Source organism: Phallusia mammillata, chromosome 6 (assembly GCF_965637545.1).
Source record: "Phallusia mammillata chromosome 6, kaPhaMamm4.hap1.1, whole genome shotgun sequence".
NCBI lineage: Eukaryota > Metazoa > Chordata > Ascidiacea > Phlebobranchia > Ascidiidae > Phallusia > Phallusia mammillata.
The window spans coordinates 23,825,562-23,846,289 of record NC_137257.1 but is presented as its reverse complement, the minus strand read 5'-3'; the positions used below and the strand labels follow the sequence as shown (position 1 = coordinate 23,846,289).

Genomic DNA, 20,728 nt, shown 5'->3' with positions numbered 1-20,728 from the left:
TGACAGAAACAAAAAATGTTTTCACTTTGTTTTTTCTTGTGGTTTTTATCACTGAAAATACTGTAAATATTTCTTTTTAAATATTTCAAAAAAACTTAAAAGGGCTTTGAAAGAGGAGGCAACAAAAGAATGCACTTCAAAAGGCTTGGTGCCCTTGATAAATCAAAACATTGAAGTATGCAAATTAGATTTAACAAATAAACTGAGCAGAAACATTTCCAAACCTCCAAAGAAAAACAGAGAAGCTGCAAACACACATTATGATGAATATGATGGACATTATAACAGAAGGCAAGATTATGAAAGAATCGATTTGAGATACAATAGTAAAATATCAGTTGAGAATCTGTTTAAGAAGGCAACAGAACCAAATTGTCCATGGCTTAGGAATAGTGTTGCATTAGTAGGGCAGCCTGGAATAGGAAAAACAACACTTTGTAAAGTCATTACTGAAAAAGCTTTGTCTGGTAATACAGAGGGTCTTAAAAACATTGACTTGTTTTTCTATATTCCTGTGAAAAAAATTGACTTTGAAACTGAAGTGTCACTTGATGAATTTCTTGTAAAACATGCTTTACCTTTTACACCACGCAGTAAATTGTTGGAAAAAGATCAATCAATTTACACGCCTCTTTTAGAGAGTGTCTTCATTGCTCTTGATGGCTTAGAATGGAACCAATGTTATAATTCAACCTTGGGCAGAAAAGAAAAAAACAATCCTTTGCAATATTTGCTTGGACTTCTGAATGGTCAAGTATTACCTAATGCAAAAAAGCTTTTTACATCTCGACAAACGCACTTTTATGACATGGATGAAAGTTGTAGGAAGATGCTAGTTGCTGAAGTTTTAGGTCTTAGCACAGCATCACAGGAAACATTGTGTCGTAGTATTTGCACTGATAAAGATGTTGAAGTTTGGAACATTATTAGGAGTAACCCTAACCTTTCTTACTCATGTTATGTTCCGGCTAAATGTATATTTATTGCATTTACCATATGGAAAAGCCTAAGTGAGAATGGTAGTGGTCAGTTTCACTCCATCACTCATGTTTTTGCAAATGGTTTTAAATATAAAAAAGTAAACTTGTGAGAGGTCGAAAAGAGCAAAAAGAAAATCAAAAATACTTGAATAAAATAGCAAAGTTGGCATGGGACGGCTTTATACACAAAAGACTTGTTTTTGAAACTGACCACTTGACAGAAGCAGGAATTGATCCAAGACATGACAATGATATACTTGATGCATTTGTAACAGATGAAAACTGGAACATGACAATTCTTGATGGTGACAAAAAGAAAACTTTTTCACATTTAACCTGGCAGGAATTTTTCGCTGCTTGTTACCTTGTTTATTTTGCCAGTGATGATGAATTCTGTAAATTGATTCCTAAGTTTAAAAGCAACAGATGGGAGGTTGTCACCAAGTTTCTTTTTGGTCTTTGCAACTCAAAAGTCAGCAAAGTAGCCACATGTTGTTTTTCACACGCAATAAGCTTTTTTGATGTCAAAAAGCAAAAACTGCTAGAGTTTGCTCGCTGGCAAATGCAAAAGGTTGAGGCGGGTGGAAAGAAACTTTTGCAAATATGCTCCTGGTTGCAAGAAATTAATGATGAAGATTTTTACACTGAAGTTGGACCAATTGCTCCAAAAACCATCACTTTAACTGGCAGCATACTTTTGACTGACATTTCCAGCATTGAAAAAATGTGTCAGGAGTCCACACAAACCCATGACATTAAAATCTCTAAAAGTTGCACATTTCCTCATGGTAGCTTTAGGCTTTTGCTTGATAAATTGGATGGTAACAAAATACAGGTTTGAAATGTGTTTAAATCTAACCATGTTTGCAAAGTAATTTATGTGAGTTGTATTGATCCAGGACTTTGTTATTAACAACAACATGTCTGTTCAAATGATAAAAGACCTAAGCAAAACAACACTGAAAATTAATGGCCAACTTATCATTGATTGTCATGGTGTTGCCAATGTACATGCGTTTCTTGAAAAGATGAGCAAACATTACCAACCAGCACAAAAGGTATGTTGCACAAATTTGTGTTGAGGAAGCATTACGGTTGTACCGTACAGATAAATCTGTTAAACAGGTTTATTACACATTCCATTTAAAAGCTTGAGATATGTAAAGCGCAACCTTATAATTTTTTTGAATTACCTTTATGTCCCCTTTGTTAAAATAGACAGATTATGAGTTCACTGTTTCTGTGATTTTTTCTTTTGTCTTCAGCAGACGAGTTTGTCGATACATTTTAGGCATGAAATCTTACATGAATTAGGTTAAGACTTTCATCTGATAAATATAGTCATGTAAATGTGCCATCAGTTTTGTTTTAGTGAATAGGCTTAGGGTTTACCTCATTAGTCCTCTGAAATTGCTGAAGTTGTAAACAATGTTAAAAATGGATGAGGTGTGGCCAGTTTGATGAATATATGTTCTATTTACCTCACCTGCCTTTTAAACTGGGTGAAATAGTAAATTTGTGTCTGAATTGAGTGAAATGTGGACAGTTTGTGTAATATAACATTGTGAGTTGTCCTTTGTTGTGTTAAACCGTGTAGCCTCATTTGGATGTCAAAATTTAAACAAAGGTAATGGGAAGTTAATAGAGCTCTTCTGGCAAATATATTTTTATTCCGACGTTTTGACTTCCTATACAGGCCGCCTTCATCAGAAAGGAAATAAACTAGAATTAAGTGTAATGCCTGGCAGCAATAGCTTATGTAAAGTTAATGGATTTTGAAAAGTTTTACTTTATGTACATAGAACAATTATTTAGCCAGAATATTGATTGCTGTGTTGGACCTTACAACATCAAACGTTTAGGGTTATCTTATAAAATGTATTATTTACAACTTTACATGTGTGGTGACCCATGAGTGTGCCTACAGCAACAACATAAGTTACAAAAAATATTTGCTGACATAAAAAAAAGTATGGGGGAATATGTAGAAAGTTGAAATAGGGTGTGGTGTATGTGTGTCACGTTCTGTTTTACAGTTACGCAAAAGTTTGGGACTGACTATCGGAAGTTCCTTAACAACTAACACATGTGTACTCTGATCGGCAGCAAACCTTTCCTTTTACATTTATTCATACATAATCAAACAACGACAACAACAAATTCACTAGTCCGGCGCTCCTTCAGGTTATCTCTATTATCTGGTTTTATATTCTATATTTTAAATCGTTAGATGGGGGCGCTTATAAACCTTGTATTACAATGTCTGGGGGAAAAGGAGTTAACTATGACCATTTCCTAAAGATAAAACAATGAACACTGCAACAGGTAACGGCGATGCGATAAAACTGGCACACTTGAACAATAACAAAACAATAGCGTCTGCAACAATAGATTTCAGACGAACAGTAACTGTCCATGATCTGTGGTAACTGGGTGGCAGGATATTGTCACGGGGTGGTCTAGAACATTTGTGACAATGTGCAATGTGAATATGTGTTGATGAGGCACTCTTAAGTTACAGGTCCAAGCAATGAAATAAGTTCAATAATGTTTATACTTTATTAAGTTCCTTGAAAAATGTTGTTTCATTAAACAATAATACATATTGCCAAGATTTAGGAGTTTTATGTTTAGGTGGCTCTTTTACGTTGTGATGGCATCTCCGAAGACCATTTTTCAAACTTTTGCATTGACCATATTGCAGCATTGTCACTGGTGCATTGCCAACAATCAACAGCATTTCTCATAAAGCTTGTAGCTTCGATTTCACAACTTGAGCAACGAGTAGGTTTTCCAACTTTACCCAAAAAATGAAGTAACAAGTAATTATGGGTCCCCTTCCATGTTTTTGTCCGTATTTGTTTTCTTCTTTTTTCTGCCTAACGTTGGTTTATAACGCTCGTTTGGTCAAGAAAGAGTGCTTCAAAATTGTATAAATTTGGACAGATGTTAGTTATTAGTCCGAATTTGATCCTTTGGAAGTTTGCCTCCAAATGACCCTGTGGTTCACCCAAAAGCCCCCAAAACGTAATTCTGTCTAACGCTGGTTTGTAACACTCATTTGCCCAAGAAAGAGTGCTTCAAAATAATTCAAATTTGGACAGATGTTAGTTATTAATTCGAATTTGATCCTTCAGAAGTTTGACTCCGAATGACCCAGCGGTTCACCCACAGGCCCCCCAAAAATATAAAAATATAAAAAAAAATATTTTTGCAAGATAAATGGTTTTTTAAATTCTCTTTTTCAGCTTTGCCGCCGCATGGCCACAGGTCACTAAAGGTCAACTTGTAGGTATTACAAACACAGTTACAAGCTTTTTTCGTCATAACGTAGTGTTTTTTTCTTTTGACAAATCAATTTAAAAATCAATACTTAAGTCATGTATAAGTAAAGCAAAACAGTATTGTTAAACTACTAAGGACTCTGTGGTATTGAAAACGGTGTCAAAAGGTCAAACGGTTGTTTGTCGTGTGCACCCTGAGAGGTTACTAAAATTCAATGGTACTCGTTTTAAGAAACAAATTTAGGTGAAAAACAATATTATATGTATACGTTTGTGACAAATATATTTTTAATTTATAGTGTCTGTAATACAATTGATGGCTTTCTAGACAAATTTGTGTTTAAAACCTGATCTTGGATGGCAGTATCTAGGTCAAAACAAGAGAATAAATTGAAAGTAGTTGTTTTGTTCTTTTTTAATGTTTTTGTTTATATGACCATAATGGTGCAAAAAGATCACAGACATTTGTTTTATTGTTGGGTTAATGCTTTCTAAAAATTTGTCCTTAAATATCTAAAAATCAACTCAACATTTGTTTACTGTAAATCCTTGTGTGGGGACCCATCCATTTTTGTTTGCAAAAACAATCATAAATGTAAATTAAATGATGAGTATATTTTTTTTTTTTTTTTTGCAAAAAGTTCCACATATTTGACAATTGTTTCAAATCTTTGATAGTTTAACAGTTTCATGTGGCTCAAAATTTTAAAAACAGTAAAATCATGTGACCAATATAGAGGGGGTTCAGTAACAGAAAATATTTTTTTATAAGATGAAATACCTGGACATTAGTGGAAGCCCAATTTCTAGATCAATTTTGAAACTCCTGATAAGCCATGATGTTGTTGAGAAATTGGATGAGTTGTTTGTGATGCAATATAAAATATCAGAAGCAGGAATTAAAGCTGTTGGCAAAGTTGATGTATATGCGAACATTAACAAGGTAGAAAGGTTTATTTATTGATTTTACATAAATTATTAAATATGCTTCATGAATTTGTTTGTAATGCTCGGTATTGATTTGATACTTTTGCACCAATTTGTGTCTATTATTGTAGCAACATGTTACCACAATGTTTAAGAATTTAATATTTTTAACATTTGAAAATGTTTTTAGGATGTGTTTTGGAATCAAACACTGTTAGAAGATATATACACTAAAGTAGTGTTTTTGGTAAGATTGTTTAAAAAAAATTACCAAAGGATCATCCTTTTGTGAAAAGTTGGCTCCCAAAAGTTATTTTTGATCTAAATTTGATCCTCCTGCAGTTTGACCTTGAAGGACCAAGCAATTTACCCACATGCCCCCAAATGTGAATTTTTAAAAAGGCTATATATACTGACTAAAGTACATGATCTAGGAGTTTCATGCTTTGTTGGTTGGTGCAATGTAAGGTATTCTGAAGAATTTTGTAACTGTTAATTGCATTCACCCATTTTCACCCCTTGAACCCCAAAATATTCGTTTTTAGTCAACTTGTAGGTATCACAGAAGACAGTTAAAAAAGATTTTTTCACAACATAGCTGATTTACTTTATATACTCCAGAAACAATATTTAAGTTACATATAAATTTGGAGAAAAAGTTATTGGTGAACACTAAGGACTGTGCGCTATTAAAATAGTGTCAAAAAGTCATTAAATAGTTAATCAACGACTTTTGTTATCAACACCTTTGCTGCAAAATATCTGCTTAATTTGTCAGTGTCTGTAATACTGTGTAATAAGTTTTTCTAGGAAATGTTTTAACTGCTTCAAAACTGGCCTTGCACAGCTATATAGTTTTAGATTTGGAATGTTTTGTTCTGTTTGTCTGTTAGTGAGTAACATATTTTCATGATGTTGCATATTTACAATGTTTACTACTTTACCTAAAAAAACATTGATGTTTTCTTAGATTAAATCTCTTCCGGACAGCCTTCATGTCAAGCGTAATGATGAAGCTCATGCTTTGTCATGTTCTATTCACTTGTTTCCTCCAACACTGAAACTGACTTTGGAAAAAGTTAATAAATTTGCATTACAAGAAGTTTTGATGTCAACTAAAAATGAGGTTTTTGTTTTAAAACTTTTACTTTTGTATTTTAAAAATCTACAAAGCAGACATTTATGTTGCATAATATCAAATGTAGAGATAAGCAATGCAGAGCAAGCACCAGAGAACTTGCAACTGAATAATCCCTATATTGATGTTCAGTGCATGTCACAAATCTGTTTAACATATATTGGTACAAACACAAGCTAACTTTTTTAGGCCAAAATCATTTCTTTTTATGCTTACCAGTTTCAGTTTATAAACACTTCTCAGAAAGTCATTATTTTTTGCAGCAAAATGACTACATTTATACCAAAAAGTTACAAATGTGCGATTTGTAGCCATCCGGTGATAAAAAGGTTGATAAAGATAGTTAGTAATATGCACAATAATCAGTCTATATCCATGCTCTTCAGCCTTTTTAGTGGCACGGAACCCTTAAGGTAATTTGTCAAACTTTGCGGAACCCCTCATAAAATAATCATAATGAATCTAATACAAGTAGGCATAGGCGCCGAATTTTACAAAAATGAAAGGTGGCGGATGTAAAACATGACGTCACTCAAAGTGACGTCACTTATGCTTGCAACCACAAGAATTCAAACTCGAAGCCCAACAAACTTCCAATAGAATGCAACGTTCGTCAAAATCTAAGAAAACTATATGTTTGAAACAATATTTAGTTGGCGATTGCAACACATTGTTGTAGCTAACCCAAAACATGTAGCAGATTTAGGTCACATTTTGTGGCTGTATCTCCAGCACGCTTGTTAAAAGAAAAAATTGTTCCTAATTTTCTTCAGATTTTACGATATTTCGTACGATACCGCTACAAACTAACCAAAATTTCCACGGTGGCCGCCACCGTGCTCTACAAACCCAGGGTGGCAGCGCCACCCTGCCACCGCCTACTCGGCGCCTATGTAAGTAGGCTACATCAAAGAATAAAAAAAAACAAGCACATCATAAAGGTTGACTTCAATTCAACGATTCAGTAAAACGTATCGCCATGTTATTTGGAACGGTCGTTTCTACATTTTTCTTGCAATTTAGCTAGAGTGTATCAAGGTTGTATTTATTACGTCACAATTGATCAATGTTGTAACAAAAGTTAATTACATGGTTTAGCAGTTTGAAACAGTGATATTATGAATCATTCGTGTTTGAATTGCTAAACCAAACCGCTGTGAACCCCGTGCAACCGTTAAAGTTCACGGAACCCCTGAAAGGGTTGTACGGAACCCCAGTTGGGAACCACTGGTCTATATAAATCTAATATCCCAGGGTAAAATGTCATCATATAAAATTGTAATTGACCAAACCATCAACCAGACCCATGTGTGATTTTTTTTTACTTAAACACCTTTTGTCACTTAGATGACTGACTGGTCAAAGAGTGGTTAGAGCAACTGTGGTGTGTTTACAAGGTTGTGCCTTGTAATTATTTCTCTGAACTTAAGCTGCATTGCTCCAACCTAGTGGAATCTAATTGGTTGAACTGGATTGAATAAAACAAAAAACACATAAAAAATATTCACCAGACTTCTAATAAACAGACAGCTCGACAGTGGACTCATTATCACCATAACACATTAGGGCATCCTGCCCACTAAGCATAAAACTGAGACAATCAAACCTAATGTATAAGTGCGCTATAAATGTAAATTTTTTTTTTTGATGTAGCTTACATCACTCAACCTTGATGATAATAGTGTAAATGATGAAAGTGCATCTGCCTTAGCTGAGTGCATTCACAATCTTAAACAACTTTCACTGAGAAATAGTCAAATGTCAAACCATGGTTGGTGTCAAGTTGCAACAGCCGTATCACATCTTTCACCACCTGTGTGTTTGTCATGTATTTTATTTTATGCACTGTTATTGTTTGACGAAGAATTTGGAGGGTGCTTATATATATATATATAGCATATTGATGCATATGAGAAAACAGAAACAAATTTCAAGTCAATCGACAGATTTAGCCTATATGTTTTTTTCAGAACGGTTTGGTTTTTGGCCTAAATTTTTAAACTCCATTACCATATTAGTGTTGTGCAACGTCAACAATTTTATATCTATAAACATTTGTGTTAGGACTGTGAACAGCTGTTTAAAAATATTGTTATTGTGAATTAAAAAATGTGTTTCATGTTTATTTGAGAAAATGACTTTTGTACAACAAAGAAAACATTTATTCTGATGCTAAAATTTCTACTTTTGTTTGCTGTAGCTCAAATCACTCAATATTGATGACAGTATTGTTGATGATGAAATTGCATCTGCACTAGCTGAGTGTATTCACAACACCAAACAACTTTCTCTGAGAAAATGTCGAATATCAAACCATGGTTGGTGTCAATTTGCAAGAGCTGTATCACATCTTCCACAACCAGTGCGTTTGTCATGTATAATATTTTAGGCACTGTTATTGTTTGGCAAAGAATTTGGTAGTTTCTTTTATTTGGACATAAATCTCTATCTTTGCTAAAATGTTGATATCTGTTACTTAAATAAAAAACAAGAAAAAAAAAACAAATTTTAAATCAATTGACAGATTAAGACTATGTGGTTTTTTCCATAATGGTTTAGTTTTTCTATTAAATTTTTAAACTCCATTACCATATTAGTGTTGTTCAATGTCCACAACTTTATATCTATAAACTTTGTGCTAGGATTGTGAAGATATTTTAACATTGCTAAAAAAATATTGTTTTAGTGGATTAAGAAATTTATTTTATGTTCATTAGAGTAAAAGGCTTTTGTGAAACAAAGAAAACATTTATTCTAGATCTCAAATTTCTGCCTTGTTTGGTGTAGATTACATCACTCAATTTTGATGACAGTAAAGTCAATGATGAAAGTACATCTGCAGTAGCTGCTTGTGTTCAAAATACCAAACAACTTTCTCTGAGAAACTGTTACATGTCAAATCATAGTTTGTGTCAAGTTGCAAGAGCTGTATCACAACTTTCACAACCGGTAAGTTTGCCATGCATTATCTTCTACACTCTGATATTTTTATTCAAATAAAAACTTATTGTGTACATTTATTTTGAACATAATCTTTGCCTTGTTAAAAAAAAAAAAAAAAATGTTGATATTTGCAATATTCTCTTACAATATCCTGGCTTCTGCAATCCAACCTTTTTACGGACTAAACCAGTAAAATAACCAAGAACAATGTTTAAACTCAATCTATTATACAAAGTCTCTAAATAGTTATTACATGTAAAGTCATAAATGTACTGTTGCTATAGGTTTCTTCAAGAAAAATCAGTTTGATTAAAATAACTTTCCAAGACACTTTTGTAGAATATACACAATTTTTATTTACATACAGTCATGTTTGGATATTAAAGTGATTTAATGTTCTTTTAAAAAGTCCAGTTTATCATGTATAGTGTTAAAAAATTTTCATATTTAATAGTATAAATGCCCTAAACTGTGTTGGCCATAAATCATTTCTTTTCCTATAAATGTTGATATTTTTAACATTTTTTGGCAAAGGTTTGTATGCATGTCTAATTTTTTTTCTGAGGCTTAAGTGGTTTCAAATGTTTTTCTTGCCGTAAGTAATGTCATAGCCCTCCAGTGCCCAAAAACTGACTGTCAAAATGAAAGGTAGGTACGGATTTCTTCCAACCACTATTTGATTAGGACTAAATCTATTGTTGTCAATCACTGAGTTTGTAGCTGACAAGACCAGGCCAAACATGTGTCTTAATCACATCCTGATTCCTTCTTTACCTTCTGCAGAATATCAGTAGGTATCATGTTTTGTCTTTCACAGAAACCATTACTCAATGGAGCATATGCAGGAATAGTATTCACTACAATTTCAAATTTTGAACCCATGTTCTTACATTCTTGATTGTCAAACTCTCTCCCATTATCATTTAAGACATTCTTTTGTGCACCAAAAAAACTAATCCAGTACTTATGGGTCCCCTTCCCTGAAGGGGACACATATTGTTTTCTAACGCGGATTTGTTCCCACGTTTTGGTCAAGAAAGAATGGTTCAAACTTTTTTAAATTTACACACATTATAGATATTGGTCTAAAGATGGTCCATGTGAATTTTGACCTCGTTTGATCCACAGCTCTTCAAAACGTGAAATTTTTAAAACACTGTACTTGCTAAAGCAGATGATTCTGGAGTTTCATACTTTTTTGATTGGCACATTGCAGCGTATTTTTAAGTATTTTGTAACTTTAAGTTGTATATATCTATTTTCGCCCCTTTGCCCCCAAATATTTGTTTGTTTGTTCACATGTTAATGAGGTCAGAAATATAAGACTTGACCTGCTGAAATTTTGAACAGCTGTGGATCCTTGTTGGCTGTTAAAAATCTCAGTGCAATCGCCTCAGTAATTACTCTTACAGCCCCAAATATGTTTTTACATGCTGTCTTTTGTTAAATTTGTGCTCGCTCAGTGCACAGTTGACGCAATGGGAGTGATTGACGATAGTGGCATATGGCAAAAAATGCCTCTGCTTCACGCATGAACGCAGTCGTCACTTAACCATTTTCTCACTGGTTGAAATTAATATGTTACGATGTTAGTTTTTGTTTGTGCCCTATTTTTACCGTTACCAAATCGCACATGTGTGGGGACCCATTAGATTATGCTTGCAGAAACAATTATCTTATAAAGTGCCAGGAAAAAGATAGGGACCCAATGAAATGTAGGTGCCAAATATATATCCATTATAAATATAGTAAATGGTATATGTGATACATTGTTAAATATGATGTAGTATATATAAACTGGAAATATATAGGAAAACCACTATTCTAGTTATAAAAGAATTATAAATTATTAAAGAAGGCTTTTAATTTTAACTGCACAACTAAATCATGAAAACAAATCTATAATGTAGTAGTACCATAAGCCTGTCTCAATTTCATGTAAGCCCATTGTCACAGTTTCATTAACATTATCTGCCCAAGGAGGTGAAACTACAGTTCAACAGGACGTTTTTGTATGGCACATACTTGACAACTTTAAACCACATCACTAATTACCGTAATTTTCCATGTATAATGCGCAAAATTTACTTAATTTATTGTCCTAAAATCTAGGGTGCGCATTATGCATGGGTACAACAAATTTTGAAGAAAATCTGCCTCGAAATAAAACTTTAAATCACACCTTTCTTCTTGTTTGTTGTCAATCGCGCATCACATTTAGCCATCCTGCCCAACACACTTAGTCAGTAAAATTCATAATTGACGACACATCGTTTGATGCGATGGTGCAATCCTTGATGGTGTGTTATTGTCAAATACTGCACACTGCCCATTTAGCGACAACGTAAATGGGGTGATATCATTGCCGATATGCAACGGATCGAACGAAAATTTTGTGTATAAGTTTGAATTTAATTATTCTGATTTTTAGGTATTTTAATCTGATACATATTAAACTTCATTTGTGTTTTAAAAATAAAAATGTTCTCTGCAAGTATTAAGATCGGTTCCGCTTGAACGCGACCAGTAAGATCTCGTTTGCTGTCACGATGTACCCTACACAATTCCTAAACATTTTTCGCTATCGAGTTTGCGAGCACATGCGCAGTGATACTGACCGGCAGAATAACATCCGGTTGTTTCAAAAGATGATCTTTTTTCTGAAATAATTTTTTGTTTACGGATTTAAGAGTAAAAATTTGGGTGCGTATTATACATGGGTACAGGCTTTTTTCCAGCATCGACATGCCATTTTTAGGGTGCGTATTATACACGGGGGCGCACTATACTTGGAAAATTACGGTACAGTGACAAATTACAGTTGCACTGTGGCAATATTTCTATACAATAATGACCGCTACTGGTCAAATGAACTTTAACAGGCTTCCCAAATATCTTAACTTTGTCCTGTGACAAGTCAAGCTGTATTAATGTCTTTTTTTAATGATGCCTTGCTCAATAAAAGTGGAATCAAAGTCTCTTTTAATGAAATCAACTTTTCTCCATCTCCCAACTTGAATACTGATCGCTTTTTCACACTTTTACTTTTTCTCTTAGATTAGCTGCAAGATTATTACAGTAGGATTTAAACCAGAGATGTACCGAATATTCGGTTTGCCGAATTTATTCTGCCGAATCGGTCATTTTTGCAAAGATTCGGTTTCGGCCGAATAATTTGTTGCGATTTGTTGCGATGCTTATTAAGGTCTACGCAATCTTTCAAAAGCCCAAACATAACGAAAGTATCTTTTTCAACACATTATCGTTTTTTCCACGGTAGTCAAAAAAATTACTAATTCATTGGCAGGTTGCCAATCATGCTTAAGGCAATTTTGAACCCCACAGAACTGAAATGAGGACGAAAAACAACTATTTTGCGCTGGTTGCCTGGTAGAAAAACATTTTTTCACGTCAAACGCGTAGCGTACGACTTCGCGTGACGTCATAAATGATTCGGTTGATTCGGCCGAATTTATTCGGCAAAACCGCCGAATATTCGGTTTCGGCCGAATCGAAATTTAGCCGATTCGGTACATCACTAATTTAAACCATACTTCTCTACACAGCTATACTACAAGCTGTATCCAATATAGCAGTATGTAAAAACTCAATTAAAAAAATTCATTAGAAGATAGGTTGGTAACCAAAGTTACCTCAATCTCCTCATACTGATCAACATATACAGTAACAGCTGCTACTATTTCCTCTACACATCATGCATTGTTTTCTATGTGGACACTCAGGTGCCCAATGCATGGTAGATTTACATATCCTACACCTTGTATGTCGACCAGTTTTATCTGGAGGATTTTGTTTATGGTTTTCCTTGTGAATTCTTTTCTTTACATATTGAGGACCACCAACATGTGATTCTTCCCAAACAATGTTTAAAGGCTTGGGACTTGCAAATTCTATTTACGGAAGACTTCATCACATCATATTGTCATGGCCAACTACCACTACTTTCGGCCCAAATTTGCCGCATCTAGTAGCTTAAAGGCTAAAATTGTGTTTGGCATCTTCATGTCATGAAATGAAAATGAATAAGGAGTGCCATCACTAAACTTTGGAGGCACCTTTTTAGACATTGTCTTGCTACCAATGTTATTATATTTTATCAGCTTATTTTATATTCAAATAGAATCATAAACAGTATTAATAAACATCAATATAAAACACATACAAGTATTTCACACCAACAAGTCACATGAGTCAACACAACAATTATTGAACTAAACACGCTGAGTGAGTGGTCAACCAAGTTGCCACATTAACAAAATCACTCAAGCATTGAAATCAGTCATGCATAAACAAACACAAGATAAGCAAATTTATTTGTGGAACAAAGTTAACAGTAAGTTTATATTATATCACAGGCACTTCCTGCTACATCACAGGTCATTTTTTATCATTAGCCACCAGTTTGTATTTTCCCATTTTAAATCAAAGTTACAAATTCTCATAATATTCTTTATACATTGGATTGATGTCTAGTTTTACCTAAGATTTGACTACAAAACTCTCTTATGTTCCTTAAAGTCACAATGTATATTGTTTTGCTGTTTTCAAATCTATTTTTATGCCTTGCAAAATCCTACAGAGCAATTATAAACTCTAGCAACCTATTTTTAAAGCAGTTCATTCTGTACATTTACAATCATCAAGTGGACCAAAAAGTTTATTAACAGTTGGGTTCCATAGCTCATAGTACAAAAAAAAACAGTGTTAAAAGTTTTATACATTTTATTGTGCTTCAAACCGAAACTACTAAGAGTGTGCCCCAATTGTTTAGGGCGTTAGGCCTCATAATCTCAGAAAAACAAAATACATTTTTATTAGCTTTCCAAACATTTAGATAATGCAAAATTATGCCCTGTTCTGATTCAGGGCTACTAGAAATGTTTGCCCCTGAACAACAACCACAACACAAGTAAAAGAAAAAATGACTTTTTTTACAGTAAAAATATCATTAGACTGACTGTATTAAACATATTTGACTAGTCAACTACAAGGGTTGCCAACCCTATTTTTTTAGCAAAGTCAAGTCCTCGCATTGGTTAAGTCAAACAATTACCACAGTTGTTTTGGTGATAAAATATGAATTTGTTGTTAATTAGCTCTCAATTTTGATGATTATCAATCAGTGCATCTGCTGTACCCAGAGTTCAGTACAAAAAACTTCCATACAATCGTTTATGAACTGTAAAAAAAATAATTCAAGAAAACTAAAAAATTGAAAAAATGATTTAGTGTGGTTTTGATTTAAAGTGTAAATAGGGTAATTTTTTTCTCTCTAGAATTCAATAAATATATTTAGTTTTATGCACACAAAACTTTAAGCAAAAACAATAATAAACTGAATTTGTTTTTAAGTAACATTAAGTAATAGTCATAGTATGATATTTCCTTGAGTTGTGTTTCTGCCATTTAGATGAACTCCTTGGATATCAGTGAAAACTCAATTCCAAGATCAGTTTTGAAACAATTGATGAGTCATGATGTTTTTGAGAAATTGAAAAAGTTGTTAGTGACACAATATATTATATCAGAAAAGGGAATTGAAGCTGTTAACAGTGTTGATTTATATGCGAACATTAACAAGGTAAAAATGTGTTCATTTGTGAAAAAACAAGCCATCAATGAATATGCCTTTTAAAGTTATTATTTTTGCACAACTTGTTTTTATGTAGCAACATGTTGCCACAATCGTCAGGATGAATATGCTTTTTAAAGTTATTATTTTTGCACAACTTGTGTTTATTTAGCAACATGTTGCCACAATCTTCAGATACTGTACTTAACCTGTCATTTACAAAAGTGTTTTTAGGATCAGTTGCAGAATGAACCACATTTAGAAGAGATATACACTAAAGTAGCATTCATGGTAAGATTGTTTTTTTCCCAAGTTGCTAAATCATCATCATTTTTTGAAAAATTTAGTCTTTAAGAATGTGTTGATTGTTTGTGCCTTTTTTGAATGTTTACCACTTTATCTAAAAAAATATTGATTTTTTTAAAGATTGTATCTATTCCAAACACCCTATCTGTTTTTTCCAATTACAATGCTTGTGCTTTGTCATATGTCATGCACTTATTTCCTCCAACACTGGAACTGACTTTTCAATATGTTGATGACTTTGCATTACAGGAAGTTTTCATGTCAATGCAACAAAAGGTATTTAGTTTAAAACATTTATTTTTTTGTGTTTGAAGAATCTAATTTGAAAATGTTTATGTTGTATAAGTCTAAATGTATAAGATAAGCCAGACATGAATACTTGCAACTGAGCAACCCCTACACTGATGCTTAATACATGCCACAAATGTGTTTTTCACCTTGAATATTTGTGCAAATTAGGGCTACATTATACTGTAAAAATATTTTTTTCTTCTGCCTACCAGTTTCAGCATACAAACATATCTAAAGTTGGAATACACTTTAATAGAAAAAAAATCCTGCTGTAATATTACATTTATTTAGTACAAAGCAAATGCCCAGCAGACTCTAATGTAACATGTATAATATCTCAGATTGAAATATTACCATTAAAAATGTAACAATGGTTACTGCAGGGATTGTTTCAATGGTCTAACATTTCTAGTTAGCCTTTTAGTCTGGTGTTTCTGCAATGCAAGGCAAGTTTCCATTTGTTTCATTGTATGTGGACACCTAAAGGATTCCTGTAAAATCAGTCATAAAAATCATGATTGTCCTAAGCAATTTTTTCCCAAACAACATTCAGACAAATACATTTAAGTGTCACCAAAGTTTTCAAAAGTGCAAAAAGGGTTGGTTGAATGAAATTCATAATCCAGATTTTTGTATTTTAGATTAAAAGTCTGACCATTGGCCCACATTTTTATGTGTTCAAATTTTCACAAGAAACAGAAAATCTGTTTCTTCAACATGCCTCAAAAGTACAAGATAACCTGATATTAATTGATGTTATAACATCACCTGACTTTAAAGCCAAGTTTGAACAACTTCCAGATCCAGTAAGTGTAACATATTTTATTGTTTGCAGTATTATGCAAATTCAAAACTTTGCAATAAAAGTTTGTTAAAATAAAATAATTAACATACCGTAATTGAATACAAACTTTTTCTTGTTGAATATTCAGAAGCCAAAGCTGATCCTTGAATGGACAAGATGACATGAAGTTTCATAGATAACACTTTAACGCATGTCGTTATGAATATTATATCTACTACTGATTAGCAGCATCAGGTTTGTATAAAAGGTGTTGGTACATTTACTGAATATCATTTTCAGTTAATGTTGTTGATTTTACAGAAGCCAACATATCCTCAGACTTACAACTACAATATCTTTATCTAGATTTTTCTCCTGTGCCCTTTGTACTAATATTATGTAATGACTATTGCTAACAACACCTAACATACTGAAATTGTTAACAGTTATTCATGGGATGTTAATTGTTTAAAACCGATTCAGCCCAGTGGTCACCTGTACATCCCAAAATCTGTGTTCAATAGACCTTCAGATACAAAAGCACCAAGGGAGTGATTAACTGGATATGAAGGATATGAACCCTTGCGCAAAACAAAAATCCGAATGTTTAAGGCAACGTATTACGCCTATACAGACGTGTTACTCTGCAGTCTTAGTGATCAGAAATCCAGTTTTGGCACAAGGTTTTATATCTTAATGACGTGTTATAAACTCGTTAAGCAAAACTGCAGTTTCGTATGTCCCGCAAAACGTTGTTGGTCAACTTAATGGTTAAAAGATAAACTACACGTCTTCAACTAAATGAAACAATTGACGATTTTAAGAACGGTTCGTCATACCTTTGTGGTGTCTTCTTAATTTAACATAAAATGAATAAAATTTCGGTTAAATATAACTCAAGCTAAACGTTGTTTTTGAATATGAAGGATTAACTGCGTTCTACCGTAAACCGTGTCAAAAGTTCGTTATACGCCATTGTCCTTCTGCTAGTTTTTAAATTAGATCGAAGCTTTTTTGTCCATCAGAAGCTAAGAATAATAATCGAAATATTTTTATACCGTAACCAACACGTGTGTGTTTGCAAAAAATAATCATGTTAGTAAGTCAAATGGGTAAAATACAATATAAAACTTATAAAAATAAAAATATATAGGAAAGCCACCTTTCTAGCTTAATATTACAAATGATATCGATCTGGGCATTCTTAAACAACAGTTTCAGCAAAAAACAACTGGTTTTTGTAATATGCTGGATGACACACAATGCAATCCTCGCACTTTATTCCCGTGTGTTATGGTGCCATGCCAATAGTCTATTAACCTTGTAGCTCTGTGAGGTGCTTGTAATTGCTTGTTTACGGTTAATCCTTTTGATATCTGACACTGTCACCTGTGTTGATATATTGTGCATACTTACTATGCTCAAAAGTTTTCTGTGAAGTTTATGCAGTTTTGTTATTTTTTCTTTTTTCGTCAGCATGTGTTTTGACTTTATTGTTTCAATAGTTGTGTATGAATATATTTGCTACATAAAATTCTTCGCAATAACCCAACGCAATTTATCCAATACTTTTAGACTGTTTTGTTTCTACGCAATACTATTGTCTTCATAATTATGCATTAATATGTTTGCTGTATAAAACTCTTTTTATTAACTAACTTATAATTTTATCTAATAATTATGGGTCCCCTTCCCTGAAGGGGACACATATTGATTTTACTCGAATTGTTTTTGTTTGTTTTTTCTTGATTTTTTCTTCTTTTTTCCTTCCCAAAGTTTGTCCGACTCGTTTTTCCATCAAATGTTTGATGGATTTGGCTGAAATTTACACAGATGGTAGATATAGTTATGTCGATGTGCATCCTACTTTGTTTTTGTTGATAACCCCAGTATTTACCCCGCTAGCCCCCTAAAATGGGTATTTTTCCCCGAAGTTTGTCCGACTCGTTTTTCCATCAAATGTTTGATGGATTTGGCTGAAATTTTCACAGATGGTAGATATATTCATGTAGATGTGCATCCCACTTTGTTTTTGTTGATAACCCCAGTATTTACCCCGCTAGCCCCCTAAAATGGGTGAGTTTTCAAACAGTGTCAGAATTGGCTGAAATTTGGATTTCTTGTATAGTATGCCATTTATAGGTGTCGATTGTTGTGTTCAACCGTGTAGTCCTAACATTTACCCCACAAGCCCCTAAAGTGTAAAACGTATTTGTATGTTACTGGGCACCACAAACGAAAGATTTCTTTGGCGCAATAGTGTTACAAGGGCAACCATTTGTATGTTGCCCGTTGGTGGATTGCTTAGTGGTCGTTTTTGCGCAATCCCTATGACGTCAAAAACATTAACGGTTCTTGCTCAAAACACCTCTAGTGGTCGAAAAGATTAAACATTGGCGGATTGGGCTGAAATTTTGCAGTACTATTGGTTGAGTTATTGTGGTTTTTATATATTTTTTAATTTCTGTGTCGAACCCAATTAGTTACCCTACTAGCCCCCTAAAATGGGTCAGTTTTTTAAAACGTTAAATAGGACATACTTCAAACAATATCTGGGGTGAAGCTAATTTTATAGTTTGTATTCTAGGAAGCATTATTATTTAAGCCCAGTGCCGATCACTGTGTTTTACCTTACAACACCCGACTTTCTCATGGTTATCTCTTGAATTGCATTATTTTCAACTTTGCATGTGTGGGGACCCATGAGTTTTTGCCTGCAGAAACAACTAAAGTTATAAAAGACGGTGACTGATATGGGACCCAATACAAAATAAGCATAGGAAATATATTTATGTTTTAAAATAGGTTATAGTGTATATGCAAGGGCAATATGTGCTAAGCCACCCCTCTAGTTTTAGACTGTTTTTTATTTGATGCAATACTGTACTGTTACATTTTTTGGGGTATTTATTATTCCTGCATTCATGTTGCTTGTTATCACTCCAGTAATAGCGTTTAATCCTTTTTGCTGCCTTACTTTGTGATAGCTGCAAAAGTTGTCAAGAAATATTTTTTTTAATAAAGCCACAACATCTGATAGGCTGTTAGATCTAAAGAAGACTTTTGGGTGGATTGCCTTAAGCGTATGACGTGCTGTTAACATAAAAAAAAAATACGGAAATATAAAATACATTTTGCTTCGGGAGCTCCCCTCTCTCATTGATTCCGAGTTGTTTGTTAAGTCCAAGTTCCGTTTCTTCGCCTCGTTCCATTCCATCCAAATATATTGTCAATTCTTGATGTGCGATTTACCTTGTTCCATCTATTCGTGAATACAAGTCATTTACGAATCAAAAGCGAATTTGCCAGCGTCTGTAGCAGGTACTCTTCAAAAAAATGCTTGCGACTGCTTTTTGAATTTTGGACGGACATCTAGCAATATGTTAAAATCAAAGGGCATGTACTAGAGCAGGTGGAATCTATCAAATTTTTAGGGATTATTGTCAACGAGAGGCTACCGTGGAAGGAGCAAATTAACAAATTGATTTTGTCATGTAAAAGAAACTTGGCCATTATCTACAAGATAAAACACTTTCTTAATACCAAAGCCCTTTTAAGTCTGTATCATTGTTTAAATATGTCCCACATACGATATTGTATAATTAACTGGCACCATGGACAATCAAGATTAATTACGAAACTTCAGAGTATATGTCATAAATTCCTAAAATGTGTGTTTGGCATTAAACATAAAAGTGATTTGTCCAAAGTAATGGAGGAAAATTCTCTGCTCTCCATCAAGCAGCTCTTCGAGCTTGAAACCTCCTTATTTATGTATAAGTATAATAATAACACACTTCCAGATATATTTAACAATTTCGTAAGTGTAAATAACCTAACAATGGAAACTCGTGCCAGCTCCTTCTTAAAACCGTTCTGCCGCACTACACAAAGCCAGCAGTCACTTAAATATGTGGGTCCGAAGATTTGGAATAATATCCCAGATAAAATTAGAAATGCACCTAGCGCAAGAGTGTTTGCAAATCACCTCACTGCTTATCTTTTACACAAATCTTAAACCACTGTTGTAAACTATGTAACTCTACTATAATGATATAATCAATACACCTGCACATTGCTCCTAAACGCTACGCCGTAGGCAAACTAGGCTCTGATACAGTGCCACACAACCAGCATGCGTTTTTGAGTTGTTGATGACTGTACACTGATCGCCCTGTAGCATTATTCACTGTCACTATAGTACCACTTCTACTAACAGCTTTTCCTGCACTCTGTCACGCATACTGCAAATTCAACTGGTTATTACCAGCAAATATATATAAACGCAAACGGTTATTACACATATGCGCGTGTGTGTGCGTTTATTTATTGTTGCATGATTGTGATGATTTGCACTTTACATCACCTTAGACTTTTTTGAACATAAATCACTGTGTGCTGTGTGAACTAACAAAATTACTTGCAAAGCGTGCTAATGTCTGGTAGTTGCATGAGCAGATAATTTGCTGCAGTTGTTTTCGC

General features: G+C 33.7%; 1 pseudogene across 1 annotated transcript; it reads left to right on the top strand.

The window, feature by feature from the left end:
• Nucleotides 1-76: 76 nt before the first annotated feature.
• LOC145234540 (NACHT, LRR and PYD domains-containing protein 13-like) lies at nucleotides 77-19,542 on the top strand (annotated as a pseudogene). Its single transcript, XR_013861294.1, has 14 exons — nucleotides 77-1,815; nucleotides 1,880-2,038; nucleotides 3,615-3,764; nucleotides 5,037-5,207; nucleotides 5,382-5,438; nucleotides 6,162-6,317; nucleotides 7,983-8,144; nucleotides 8,530-8,691; nucleotides 9,117-9,278; nucleotides 14,704-14,874; nucleotides 15,100-15,156; nucleotides 15,292-15,447; nucleotides 16,104-16,268; nucleotides 16,395-19,542. The product of XR_013861294.1 is annotated as an NACHT, LRR and PYD domains-containing protein 13-like (transcript).
• Nucleotides 19,543-20,728: the final 1,186 nt, after the last annotated feature.